General features: G+C 43.7%; 1 protein-coding gene across 3 annotated transcripts in view; it reads right to left on the bottom strand.

The window, feature by feature from the left end:
- The window catches only part of DYSF (dysferlin), a 231,419-nt gene that overhangs the window by 198,168 nt on the left and 23,163 nt on the right, over nt 1-10,088 (bottom strand). The window lies entirely within an intron of this gene.

Below are 10,088 nucleotides of genomic sequence, written 5' to 3'. Positions count from 1 at the left end.
CGCAGGGAGAGAAAGTATCAAAAGCCTTTTCTAGCAGTTTTAGTCCAGAAAAGAGAGAAGTAGGACTAAAGCTTAAGGGGATGATAATGTCAAGTGGGGAGGGGAGGTTAAGAGACCTGGGTTTGTTTGCAGACAGCAAGAAATGAGCCAGTAAATAGGGAGAGAGTGAAGATTGGAGACAGAGAGGATATTTCTAGGGGTAACCCACCTACAGGAGAAAAGAGGGCGTAGAACCAAAGATACGAGGAAAGAGGCCAGGACTGGATGAGAAGGACTGCTTTTTCCTCAGAGGCTGGGGTAAAGCACGCCCCATCAGTCTCCATCATGGGGCACTTAATCCCTATAAAAAGGCTGAAGACCCAGGGTTAGATCCTTGCACTTGCTGCCTTATACTAACTTCATACTGTTCATTTTATGTGAGTGTCTTGTCCCCCAACCAAACTGTAAACTACTTGAAGACATATTAGGTGTATAAAAAAAAGAAAGAAAGCAGTATAAGGTCCAGGGAAGAGAATCTGTGCCAAAGTCTGCCAAGACCCAAGATGGCTATCCATCAACTATGGCAGCCAATGGGGAGCAGGTCATCCATCAATTACACCACCTACAAAAGGGAACTTGAGAGAGTGAATCCACCACCAGTGGGGACATGGGTGGCATGAGGGAAGAGTGTGTCCCCAGTTCAAGGGGATATGTTTATACTTCTGTGTAAACAGAACATATAATTGCAATAGCTTCTATAAACTATAGCACCTAGTCAATATAGCTTGTCAATAAATATTCCTTTGTAAAAGTTAATTAATATTAATTTATTAAATGATACTGGGAGTTAATCATGGCAATTGATATTAGGGAAAACTCACTGGAATTCGGGCTTGAGCCAATAGCAGAAAAAGGTACCTCACTGCCCATCAGGGGTACCTCTAGAATCCTGAGGAGGAGAATAAGGCACCTGTGGGGACCCCACTTGCCACACAAGCAGGAGTTGGGATGAGGACCCACAGAGATTCGAAAGGCTACACTTTCCATGTCCATGTGCCATGAGCTCGAGGTCCTTCTCCACCCTGGGCACCATTCACTGAAATACTCTCCAGATTATTAATGACCCTCAAAAAATGTGATACCAAGAAATGAACACAACACTCCAGATTGTTAACTGCTCTCATTTCTATAGTATTATAGTGCAAAGAACTTTTCCATCCCCACCTGTGAAGTAAGCCATGTATTATTAGACACATTTTATAGGTTAGGAAACCGAGGCTGAGAAGTGAAATAGTTCCCCCAAGGTGGCAGAGGTACTAAGTGTGACCCCATCCCTGTAAGTCTGCAAGTGAATCATTTGTTATTCTTCTGAAGCTAAAGGTTGGGCTACCTCCCAACTCTGAGATTTTGTCATTCTCTAGAGTTGCAAAGAGGCGAGTTTAGGCCTTGACCTCCTAAGAGTTACGGTTCTCCCAAAGTGGAATAGACTGACTCAGGAGGTCACGAGCACCCCCTCATCGAAGGCCTTCAAGATGAAAGAGTTGAGGATGGGAATGAGATGACGAAGGGGGTTCCTATTCCAGTACGGCGTGGACAACCTGCCTTTGAGGTCCCTTCCAACCAGGAGACCGTGATTCAGAGAAAACAGCCAACGATAACTGAAGTGTCAAAGGGCCAGGCTAGAGATAACAGCAGCCGAAGTCATTCCCTTCAGGGAACCAGCCCTGGCTCACTGCCAAAAGCCCATCCTCCAGGCTCAGGCCCATGTGTGACTTTTAAAGGTTTCCTGCTTGGCCGTGAGGTAGGACAGAACCTCAAAAATGTTCAGAACCTCTGGGGTTTCCTGCATTGTATATAGCATCCTCGAATATCCTTGAAAACAAAAATAACACTCAGGCTTCCGAGGATGTTAGAAACAATAAGGCAGAGAGTTGTAAATGCCTCTGGGGTGGGAGGCAGGAGGGGAAGCCACCCACATGTTCCCAAAGGCCGGCCATTGGAGCTGACGTCCTAAAAACAGAGTCCTATATTTCAAAAGTAGAAGCTGCTTTTTCCAGCTTTCAATGACAGCAAACGTCACTGTGTTTTCTTTTCCAGCGCTTTCCAGGTGTATTTCTGTGTGTCTATACATAAATACTGGTTAACTGAAAAATAAAAAAATAAAATAAAATAAAAGACCCTCATTTCCCAGGCACATAAGTTCCAATCATATACAGCATTACTTAATAAACTCCATCGGCTCCCTATTACCTCGAGGATCAAATACAAAATCCTCTGTTTGGCGTTCAAAACCCTTCATAACCTAGTTGCCTCCTACCTTTCCAGTCTCCTTATACCTTACCCCCCACCACACACTCTTCCATCCCATGACACTGGCCTCCTGGCTATCCCACTAACAAGACACATTCTCTCTGCTCCGGGGACTTTCTCTGGCTGCCCCCATGCCTAGAACGCTCTTTCTCCTCAGCTCCTCCTCCTGCTTCCCCAGACATCTTTTAAATTACAACTAAAATCCCATCTCCTAGAGGAAGCTTTTCTCAATCCCTTTTAATTCTAGCACTTTCTCTCTAATAATCAATTTCCTATCTATCTGATGTATAGCTTGTTTGTACAAATTTGTTGGCTGTCTTCCCCATTAGCTTGTAAGCTCCTTGATGATAAGAACTATTTTTTGTCTCTTTTTATATCTCCAGTGCTTAGCACAGTGCCTGGCACACATAATATAATAAATACTTAGTAAGTATTTATCATATGACTATAACAATATGTAATATATCAGTGCAGTACCATCATAAGATTTTGTTGTGCCTCCAAACCCAGATTAGATGGAATACAGAGAAAATCAAGGAGTTTATTAAATTTGAGAGGGGAGGACCTAAAGTAATTGAAATTTTCATTTAACACAAACTCCAAAAAAGTCTAATCTAGCAACAAAACAGATAATAAAAGCAATGCGGACGTGTCAAATGATTCCAAAGAAGAGATGGGCATACTACGACTGGAATTTCAATAAAGTCTTTTCTCAGGCTGACAGCACAAATCCAACTAGTAGATCAACTATACCAAAACAGAGGAATTTTTAAAGGCTAGCACTTGCTATAACCCTCATGAATGACTGCACCTGCACACAACAGGACACGTGTGTTGCCATAGTAAGGAACTAGGAGGAAAGATGATACAGAAGCAGCTTGAAAAAGCATTTGAAGACCAAGAAAAAAGCACCCTGAGAAGCCTTTAATCAATAATTGAAAGTGAAAGCCAAAAGGTTAAAATTAGATAGGGAGTCAAATATATGGCAGGAACAAAACTGACAGTTCGACATCAAGCAAAAACTATATTATGGATCAGAGGTGTCCAAAATATGACCTGTGGGCCACATACAGCCCACAACACTCCCTAATAAAGTCTGAATCAGATTAAAATGTAATTCTTATCTGACTTTAATGTCCTAATCTATTACTTTTAACATATATACATAATATATGTATTATATATGTGTGTGTGTACATGTATATATATTCTATATATTATATATACATGTATTATACACATGCACAGACACGCAAACATATGGTTTTCTAAGTCAGTATGTGGCCCGAAGGAATCTTTATGTAGGCTGAGTGATCCCCCTTTCTATCTGAGTTTGGCACCATTGAAAAGCAAAGAAAAGACAGGAAAAAGAGAGAACTCCTAAAAAAGGAACACGTGGAAATTTCTTGGTAATCCATATGGTTACAACAAGTCCAACACAGTAACATCGAAGGTGGGCTCACACTTGGGACAGGAACCAACTGAGCCCCTATCATAATGAATGACAGAATGGTTCTATCAAGGGACGTAGCACAAACTCTAGCTTCTGCACAAAACTGTAAGGTATCAGGACCAGAGAAGATTCATAACGATGGGTTCAAATACATCAAGATGGCACATGAATTACTAAGAAAAGCTTCCTCCCAGACTCAAGACTGATCCAATGTTTCTTAACAAAACACATTACGAAAAGTGAGCAAACCAATGACGCCTGGAAATATGGGCCAGGAACCCACCTAACAGGGATGAACGGAATAGACCGTTTAGGTCACCCCTCCACTGGCCACTTGACTCATTCTCTCACTCTCTGTTTGTCCTCCCAAGTCCTGGAGTCATCTGTGAATATGTTTGGTTAATTTATTTCTCACTCGTAAAATTGTAATCACTTTCTCATTAATGATGAGGGACTTTACATCATCACTTCCCACCTAGCTGTTCTCTGTTTTTCATGATCCCAGAAATTCATCATTCTGCAAGATGAAATCACCCCTGAAACTCACACCTCCTAAGATCCCTGCCCCTGGGGCCCCTCCCTTCTTATTGGAGGTGGGGGGGGAGCAGACATTGGAGAGCTCCTCCCACGTCCACCACCATTTCTGAAGGGTAGTCAGGGCATTCACTTCATCATTTCCCACCCCGCTGATCACTTGAATTTCATGGTCTCCAGAAACTCCTCCTTCTACATGATAAATCCAGCTCTGTAACTCATACTTCCTCAGACCATTTCCTACCCTGGCTACAGGACTTCATCATATCCTCCCTCAATTTAGGACCCTCTCCCCACCCCATCTTTTCAGCTTCTTTCTGTGTTGGCTTCCTCCATTTGACAGCAAGCTCTTCAAAGGCAGCAACTATCATGCCTTTCTTTGTGTCCTTAGCACATTATCTGGCATATAATAGATGCTTAATAAATGTTCACCGAGTTTTATGGACTCATTAACTAATTAGTCCAAATCCCTAATCCAGTTCATGGAATATTAATTACTTAATAAACTGGAGAAATATTATTTTCATGAGTAATTACCCTTATTTCTCCATAATTAAATATTTAAATTACTAAATATGTAAAATTTATTAACAAAAGCCATTCTTATTTAATTAACTATTTAAAATATTTTGGCTTTCAACTCAGTGTAATATGACTGATGACTCCTCTTCACTTGTCTGACATCTTGGTATCACACCACTCAATTCATTCCTGATACTGAAAACAATTCTTAAGAATCTTTTCATATCTCTCATCAAGATAAGAGTTAAATTTAATCTTTCAGGAATTAAGCTGAATTAGTCCTTTCCACTTGTCCTCTCTATGGTAATCATAGAAACAGTCTTTCCAAAATATACTTACAATCCCTCACAAAGTGTTTAGAGAATTTTCTTTATAACTTATCACTTATGACATTTCTGTGAAGGAAGAACGTTCACATGACCTTCGCCCTGTCTTCTCCACTGATTCTACATAGATCTTCATAGATCGCAGATAAAACATACCCTTTCCTGTCCTAATAGAGAAAAGCACATCATTGTAATACATTTCTCAATTGAACTTCAAACCAACAGCATAAATTGCTTCTTCCAGCCTACTCCTTGGCTCCTACACTCTTAGAGAGACAATAGTGGCCTCTACAGTCTCTGCGAGCTAGACATTTGAAACAAAGGTTACATGTGTTTATGTATGAAAAGCGTTCACTGCTTTTACCACTCAAATAAAAAAAAATCTATAAATACAAGAAAACAACATATTGGCTGTAAGCAACAAGCACATGCCAAAGAGTCCCAGGGGTTTAGAGTACAATTTATTGACTGGATAATAAACCCAAATGTAGTAAGAACACTAGAGCATTGACCAGCCCCATGGAAAACTACTCTATTGTATTTAGGCAAGGGACAGAATGCTGGGCCTGGAGTCAAGAAGACCTGAGTTCAAATCAAACCTGACTACAGACACTTACTAGCTCTGTGACCCTAGGCAAGACACTTAGCCACTATCTGCCTCAGTTTCCTCATCTGTAAAATGATGAGAATAATAGTACTAACTCCCCAGGGTTGTTGTGAGGAAAGGTAGAATCTGGTGCCCTGGACCATAGACCAAAAGCTAACTCTCCTTCACAAACTAGTAACCAATCAATCCCCAATAAATAGAGACTCCAAAAGATCCTTGAGAATAAAAGAAAGGAGGGGCAGCTAGGTGGCCCAGTAGATAGAGCTCTCACCTTGGAGTCAGGAGGACCTAAGTTCAAATCCGGCCTCAGACACTTGAAACTTACTAGCTGTGTGACCCTGGGCAAGTCACTTAACCCCGATTACCTCACCAAAAAAAAAGAGAGAGAGAGTTTTGAAGGTAGAGAATCAGTGGAGACAAAACTGTTGTCCACAATGGCCAGGCTGTAACACCGGTGCATGAAAATGCAAGAATAATATTTCTAATAAACGTTACCTTCCCAAGTAATCATTACCTCCAAACCACATGGAATGACCAGCTTTCAAAATAGAAAAGTCTAGCAGAAGGAATCAAAACCACATAGGAACAGGATTAAAAATGTTAAACACAAAAGACTGATAAGATAGTGACCTGTGCCAGGACTGTTTTATCTGAGCTTCATCAAATGTATGTGAAGAATGAGAACAGAAAAAATAACAAAAGTAATAACCTCCCATTTCTGGAGCCGGTTTGCCACAGTCCTTTTCTCAAGGCAGGTGGTACATTATCCCCATTTGACAGATGAGTAAACTGAGGCAAAGTGGCTTGCCCAAGATAACATAAATCGTAGTCAACTGATCTGGGATTAGTCCCCAGGTTTCCTGGCTCTAATTCCAGTACTCTTCGGACAATGCTGTGCTGACTTCTGTCCACACCCACACATTCAGAACAGAAGCAACCTGGGCTGGCCTCCCTGTCCCCAGAGAACACACAAATGCTGACTGGAAGCGTATCAGCCCATTGAGCATTAGCAGTTCTGACAAACTCATGCCCAACCGGGAATCAGAAGTCTGAGAGCCAAGCTCTGTCCCTTCCTGGCACTGAACTCATCTAAGGAGACTCTTAGAAGGGCACCTTAACGACCATCTGGTCCAACCACCTCAGTTAACAGATGGGTAAAAAGAGGACAGGACGGGGAAAGGACCTTTGAGATCCTCTAACGGCAACAGCTCGTTTGGCTGAGGAGGAACATGAGAGGTCATCGATCTTGTCCAAGGTCACGAAGTGTGTCATGATTGAGTGGGGACCAGAATGTGGGGCTTCTCCTTCCACATCCAGTGGACTTCTACAATACAGTACCTTCTCTATCTTCCCCAGGGGATTTCGCTCCCATTGTCCTGGGAGGGAAGTGATGACCCAGAAGACAGCAGGCACATGCCTGGGGAAACAGAGGCAGGCAGAAAAAGAAGCTGCCTCCCTCTACCCTTCAAAGCACATTCACACAGACTTTTAATTCTCCCATTAAAACTTCATTCCTTTTGGCTGAAAGCACTAATGTGTTACCATGCTGATTCCCCTAGGAGGTGACAGTAAGCCATCATTGGCTATCCTGTGGCATGAAACAAGTTGACAAGAATCCTGGTAGAGTAGAGGGGGCTGGGGATAGAGGGAGAAAGTTAGAGGGCACCTGGATACCTTATCCTGGGCAGACTCACACAGCACCTTGTGTGTCCCTCTCTAATGAACTTAGCGGGCAGTTAGGTGGTGCAGTGGACAGATCACCAGGCCTGGAGTCAGGAAGACTCTTCTTCCTGAGTTCAAATCTGGCCTCAGACACTTACTAGCAGTGTGACCCTGGACAAGTCACTTCACCCTGCTTGCCTCAGTTTCCTCATCTATAAAATGAGCTGGAGAAGGAAATGGCAAACTGCTCCAGTATCTCTGCCAAGAAAACCCCAAATGGGGTCACGGAGAGTCAGACATGAATGAAAAACTTAACAACAACAATGAACTTAGCATGGAATGTTGCGTGTCCTAGTTATCTGTTTACATCTAAACTATGCCTTATCTAAACTTGGCGTCTTCTCCAGAGCATAGCACATGGTTCACATTTAGTGAATAGCTGGTGAATTTTGAAAGCACGGGGCAAATGGAGGTAAGCGAGGAGTCAGAAAGGGGGTGAGGGGCCTGTCAGGACCAAGCTTTGCCTAATTGTTGGGGGGCAGTGCCCTGAAAGGGAAGTAAAAAAAAGAGAATGGAGTCAGAAGAATTGGGTTTGGCTCCTGGCTCTGCCACCGCTGCCTGTGTGACCTTGGACCAGTCCCCTCCCCTCTGGGCTCCCCTCTCCTGTCAAATGGAGGTGCGGGGCGTGGACTAAACGACCTCTGAGGCCATTCCATTCCCCTCCAGCTCTGACATCCCTTGTTCTAAGGCCCTCCCAGCTCTGCCATTCCATGTTCTAAGGCCCCTCCCAGCTCTAGTCCTGTGTCTCTCCCTCCAGCAATGGGTCAGTTAAGACGAGGCGGGGCTGGGCATGGGATGAGGGGAAGGGCTTCCAGCCAACTCAGTCAGGATGTTTCTCGCCAGGAGAAGGCGGGCGGCTCACTGACTCTGGAGCCTGCCGAGGCCTCGGTCTTTCCCTCTGAAGACAAACTGCCTCTGCTACTGGTTTACTGGCCTGTGAACCATGTGCTAAGCGCCCAGGCCCAGGCCCATCCGCAGAAACAGACTACGCTCAGTTGTGTGTGTGGGAGAAAAGAGAAAGTCAAACCCAGAGGAGGAATGTAAATGAAGGCTGGAAAAAGACCCAGGATGCCATGTACTAGCTACTGGGAGACACCAACCAGAGCAGTGGGGCTTAATAGAAACCACCCAACTGAGACTCTTACTCTGGGTCCTAAAGATCCCCCCATCCTAGACATTCCCTGTTCTAAGGCCCCTCCCAGCTCTGACATCCCTTGTTCTAAGGCCCTCCCAGCTCTGACATTCCATGTTCTAAGGCCCCTCCCAGCTCTGACATTCCACGTTCTAAGGGCCCTCCCAGCTCTGACATTCCATGTTCTAAGGCCCCTCCCAGCTCTGAAATTCTATGCTCTATGTTTAAAAAGGAGAAATGTCATTTCTGTTCATGACTTTCCCCTTCTGTTTTAGTTCTCGTCTTTCCCCCATCGATTCCATCAAGACTTAGCTGGAAGACTTCCCTCGTGAAGGTGGTAGCCCTTTAAGAGAATCGATGCTGAGAGGCAGCTAGGTGGCTCAGTGGATAGAGTATCAGCCCTGGAGTCCGGAGGACCTGAGTTCAAATGTGACCTCAGACACATGAGACTCACCAGCTGTGTGACCCTGGGCAAGTAACTTAACCCCAATTGCCAAAAAAAAAAAAAAGAGAGAGAGAGAGAGAGAGGGAGAGAGAATTGATGCTGGGAGTCAGCTCTAAGAGGCTGTTACCATAAGGACAATAATAATAATTACGTGTGGCTCCACATTCTCCATACTTTCTAACTCTTCCCACATACTCCAGGTTGATTAAGTCTCTACCCAGTCACTCTCCTGCTTCCACAAGGCCTAAAGGGTTTAATTCAGGCTGGCATTCAAGGCCCTCCATGATGTAAGCCACCACTGGATCTCTCTGCATGTACTCTATCTACACTGCACTGCCCGTCATCCCCTGAATGTGCCTCATATATTCCTTCCCATTGGTATTTGCTTACTGCTTTCTCCTGGAACGCCCTTCTATGCCTCTCTTCTCTGAATATTTAAATCCTCCCTTTCTCTACGGCCCAGCTCAAGTCTAACCTGCTCCAGAATGTCTCCCCTAGCCAAGGTAGCCCTTATTAATCTTGTCCATCTTCAAACTCTTGGACTTTGTAGGCTGTACTCAAAATCTTTACTTTATATGCCCTTTTTTATTATTTTTGAACTGTTTTGTGAACCTGCTTCATCTTCCCAATGATATCTGAGCTTCCCAAGCACAATCACAGAATCTGAGAGCTGGAGGGGACCTCAGATGCCACCCAACACAGCCCATACTGACCCTCAATCTCCTCTGCCACATTCCTGTCAACAGCCCCTTTCAACTTTGCCTGAAGACATCCAGGGCCTCCAGGGAGGGAGAAACCAGAGCACCCTGAAGCAGGGACCATTTGATTTTTTTTTTTTAAAGATGTTTGACCTTGGATTTATTTTCTCTTCCTATTGCCCAACTGATTCTCATTTTTTTCCTTTTTTAATTCAATTTTATTCTTTTCAATGAACAAAAATTTATTTTTCTCTTTTCTCCTCTCCCTCTGCTGAAAAAACAAAAACAAAATCCCTGTAACAAATATGCAGTCAAACAAAACCAACTCCCATATTGGCCGTATCCAAGAAAGATACATCT

The sequence above is a fragment of the Vombatus ursinus genome, unplaced genomic scaffold (genome assembly GCF_900497805.2).
Source record: "Vombatus ursinus unplaced genomic scaffold, bare-nosed wombat genome assembly UNPS02014837.1, whole genome shotgun sequence".
In the NCBI taxonomy this organism is placed as follows: domain Eukaryota; kingdom Metazoa; phylum Chordata; class Mammalia; order Diprotodontia; family Vombatidae; genus Vombatus; species Vombatus ursinus.
The sequence above is the reverse complement of the archived record's forward strand: the minus strand, read 5'-3'. Positions and strand labels throughout refer to the sequence as shown.